At 40.1% G+C, this 4,692-nt stretch overlaps 1 protein-coding gene across 2 annotated transcripts in view; it reads left to right on the top strand.

The window, feature by feature from the left end:
- The first annotated feature begins 719 nt into the window (after window positions 1-719).
- The window catches only part of PRR5L (proline rich 5 like), a 42,468-nt gene continuing 38,495 nt past the window's right edge, over window positions 720-4,692 (top strand). The window contains exons 1-2 of one of the 2 annotated variants that reach the window (XM_072422138.1): window positions 720-1,029; window positions 3,048-3,171. The gene's annotated coding sequence lies outside the window, so the exon portion shown is untranslated. The remainder of the gene's footprint in view (window positions 1,030-3,047; window positions 3,172-4,692) is intronic. The other variant, XM_072422137.1, reaches the window with a different exon arrangement.

Consider the following 4,692-nt stretch of genomic DNA (forward strand, 5'->3'; position numbering starts at 1 on the left):
TCTTGTCCCACTAAAATTTCTGACTTGGTAAAAAAATACTCCCCTGCTGCTCTCTCTCCGCTCCTCCAATGACCTACTAATGACTTCCTCACTCATAACCTCATCACACGCACAGCTCCAAGACTTCTCTAGAGCTGCCCCAACTCTCTGGAATGGTCTTCCTCGTCCTATTCGGCTTGCTCCTACTTTCTGCTCATTTAAAAAAGAAATCAAAACCAATTTTTTCAAACTTGCCTACCCGTCTTCTTCTGTCTTTTGAAACAATCACTACTTCCCACCACTACATATCTCCCATCCTATTGTGTGTGAATTCCCCCACCTATTGTAAGCTCTTCGGGGCAGGGTCCTCTCCTTCTGTATCACTGTCTGTATTAGTCTGTTATTTGCAATCCCTAGTTAATGTACAGCGCTGCGTAATATGTTGGCGCTATATAAATCCTGTTTATTAATAATAATAATAATAATTTGCATCTACCAAAAACTGAAATATTGTTTTTACTTGTCCCAATCCTTTCCCATGCAGAAACTAACTGCACCCTACAACGGTTACCTTCTGTGTAATCACCAGGATTATTGTGGTATCCTGCATATTACTGGCGCTGTGCCCCGCAGGCGTCCCTTGTCCACTCCAAGGGTCAGAGGTCTGGGCAGCGGTGCCCCCCCGGGCTCAATGCAGGATGCCCACAATAACATTATAATTATAGCCTGCACTAGACACATCCTTGTAATGTTACTCTAAAAAACAAAAAGGTCAGAGTATGTAAACTTCCTGAGATAGCCACAAAGTGAGCAGATGAGAGAGGCAGGGAGGAGTGAGCAGTGAGGGAGTTAATACTCACAGACAAGGGGAGGTGGAGAGCGCAGTCTCAGGGGTGGAGGAGATCAGACAAGCAATAGAGCTGAGCTCTACTAAGTGTGAAATTCCTCTACAAGGCTGATGTACACTGCAGACCCCTTGGACTGGCCACTGGCTGGGAGACCCAACAACATCTGCTCAGTACGGGGCACAAGGGGCCGCTACATCTGTAGGTAAGTGCTGGGTATCTGCCACCTACCACAGGGTCCTGGGGGAAAAAGGGTTCATGGGGATTTTTTGCTTCCTTAGATAAATTCATTGTAACAATTTACAGTTGTAGTTGTTTAAAAACACAATCCGGTGCTTGGTTATCAATTACCCCCAACTGGGAGCCATATAGAGGTACGGTGACCCACAAAGGGGCAAATGCCTATTATAAAGGTGCTGCTACATACAGCATGCAACTCCAGCAGTTATTTCAGCACTGACTATGGGAATTAATACATGAAATGGAATCAAAGTTGTTACTTTGACCTGCTGTATAGAAAGCTAAATGTATTATTAGGATGGATTAGTGCTTGGGGCATATAAGGCTTTATGTTACAGCTGTTACAATTCTATAGTTGTGAATTCAATGATGATCTGTACACTGGTTTTGCATTTTGGCAGCAGTATGGTAAAATGAATTTTATTTTTTACAGGCTCATTTCTCAAATAGATATATAAAGAGAATTGTATAGAAAGGAGCAATTATTCATTTATTTATTGTAAAGATAAATTAAGAGCAAAGAATGTGATAGGATGCTAAAGTCACTTTATTGTTTTGTGTTTCTTGACTTTGTTATTATGGGGAAACTCTTGAAATAACTTTTAGGACTTGAGGGAACCCCTTCTATAATTACTATATCCACAATTTACAGTATATTAGTGTGATTATCAGTGGGAAGAATATCACCTACATTGAATGTCACCCTTGCAGATAGCCAAAAGGATCATTACTGTCATTATAACTGGCTTTGCTCAAGGAATCCTTCCGCAACCTCTGGAGGAACCCTGGTTGGGAATCATTGGTTTAAGGCAGGGGTGCCCAACAGGTGGATCACAATCTACCGGTAGATCGCAAAGCCAACGCGAGTAGATCACGGAGCCCTGTCTTTCAAAATAAACTCTACAGAAGTTATAAAGTCTGAGTTTTTATTATTGGTAGATCATTTTGACTTGGTCACTTGAGAAGTAGCTCGCAAGCCAAAAAAGTGTGAGCACCCCCGGCTTAAGGTATCATCAGATCACAATATACATTATTTTTATGTGCTTCTTTATTTGTGCAATGTGTGTATAGGGTTCTGGCTAGAATTTGCAGGATTCCTTGCATGTTTATTTACTTCCTTAGTAGGTGAACTGAATGGACTTTTCTTTTTTCAACCTATAAAGTATATCAGGGGATAGGCAAACTTTTTTAGTCAGGGGCCACAATCTGAAAAAAAATTTGCTGGGGCCAGGTCGATGTAGAGTGGGTGGGGTTATACCATCATAACGCCCCTGATTAGGATGACATGATGGCATAACCCCGCCCACTCTCCCATCGCAAGCTCAGATCCGGGGACATGTTCCACGGCTCTGCCTGGTGCGCCCCCCAGCGGGGTCCTTCTCCTGACTCTGCCTGGGGTGGCACCAGCCAGAGTCACGGAACACCCAACGGGCCAGAGAAACATCCCCATTGGGCTGTATACGACCCACGGGTCCGTAGTTTGCCCATGCCTGAAGTATACAGTGGTTTTGCCATATTGCTGTATAGGGTGATACCTTAACCTAAATTATGGATGCCTAAAAAGTCCCCATCCTTTGGTATACATTAAGAGAACCAGTCATGAGTCAGCATGGCCCTAGAGCATACAACAGGGCTGTGCATTCGGAAGATTAGTCAGACCCTGACTGGTTCTCTTTAATGAAGATCTGAGCTTGTTTTATAAAGTATTGGAGGTAACATTGTATGAAGGAAATCCCTTTCTCTCTACATTAGTTTCTGGATCTGTACAGTTTAGCATGTTTGTGTTGTTGTAAAAGTGAGACTTTGGTGTATATTTTAGAATTGTTTTCAAATTTTAGAAAGTTTTTTAGAGATGTGTCTCTATAAGGATTCTTACCTTCATCCTCAGAAACTTTTTTTTAAAGAAGAACTAAGCTCTGTTTTACAACCTTATCCCCGTTCCGTCACAGGGTGCCACCATCTTCTTCCTTCTTCTCTTCCTAGATATCAGCTTCTGCCATCTTGATTGGCCAGGAACACGTAACTCCCACGCAGGTGCACATAAATTCATTCAGTCCCAGAAAGCGCAGGGCAGCGCATTTCACAGTTCCATGGTCCGATCAGGCAGGTAAGAATGCTTATTGTAGAATCTACATTGCCCGTCCCTTTCTGCATTAAAGCCCGGCCTGATCTATCATTTTGGAACTTTACTTCTGCCTTTAAGTTGTGTATTTTGCATACGCAGTGTTGAATCTCAGTATTTGCTGGGTGATAGGATGATCATATATTTGTGCACAATTCCATCATCCATTGGATGTTCAGATAAATAAACTCCTCTGCTTATGTATGGCAATTTCATCATTCCAATCAAAATAGACAAAAATTCTAAACTTGAGAGAAACCAAATGAAAAATGTCAGCACTGACGGGGAAGCTCATGGATGTTAATAGATGTTGTATTGCTGGACAAGAGGTGAGTATTGTTCCATTTTACTCTAAATGAAGTTTAGGTTGCTAATCTAACAAAATGATATATCACTTACACAGAAATATTGCATTATGTTTAGTGAATTAGGAGAAGCTTTGATGACTTTAACCATCCAATCATGTACAAACAAATGTGATTGGGTATTCCTTGCAGAATAATTTTTTACCATGTTCACTGAGCTAAGTGAAAGTTTCCTTGCAGGGTGATAATTCACTTAGATAAGTGTGTAGCCTTAAATCATCTTTTTATTATAAAAAATCCAGAAAGACAGAAAAACAGCCAAGCTATTTTAGGAATGGCAATGGCAGTTCCTGTATTTATATTTATCGAGTGTATGACAGCTTTATTATATATAGATATGTTGTTGTAATAAATATAGAGATGTGTAAATCATATCAACAATCTGCAGTGATACAATTTACTTTTTTCCTTGTTACTGATCCAGAGTTTTTGCTCCATAAACGCGTTTTATTGGTTGATAGCAACCAATGAGAATTATTTTAATTGTGATTATCAAGAACTAAGCTATTGTGAGTTATAAAGCAACAGTATGACCCTACCCCCATATCAAACAATTCTAATACAATGCCACATGCTTTGCAAATCAATGTCTTCTCCAATCATGGAGTTCTCCCAAGCTGGACATCATAGACTACATACCAAAGTTTTGATTATGGAGAAATGAAGAATGCGGCAGGCAAGCTGATGGTGATACCTGCTCTCTGCTAAAAAATTGTATTCCTAGTTTAAAATAAATATTAGAAGGATATAATCCTTAAAAAAAAATAAACCAGCATCAGCAACCAGTGTGATTAAAAAGAAAAACTAGGTTGGGCCTAGTTTATTGAAGTTCTCCAAGACTGGAGAAGATAGACTATGATGGGAGATCTGGGGTGATCCAGCAAATTTAAAATTGATTTCTTAAATATTTGCTAATGGTAAATGTTTTCTATCCAGGACCCGATCCTCTCCAGGTTTGCTCGATCACCCAGGTTCTTCCAGCATAGTCTATCTTCTCCAGCTTTAATAAATTTTATCCCACATAGTTAATTAGTTTGAAAAAAGACGTAAGTCCATCAAGATCAACCACTTGGGAAATAAACATATCCCAGATATAAAACAGATATAAAACCTTATGATCAACCCTATTGATCCAGAGGAA

This window comes from Pyxicephalus adspersus, chromosome 9, assembly GCF_032062135.1.
Source record: "Pyxicephalus adspersus chromosome 9, UCB_Pads_2.0, whole genome shotgun sequence".
Taxonomy (NCBI): domain Eukaryota; kingdom Metazoa; phylum Chordata; class Amphibia; order Anura; family Pyxicephalidae; genus Pyxicephalus; species Pyxicephalus adspersus.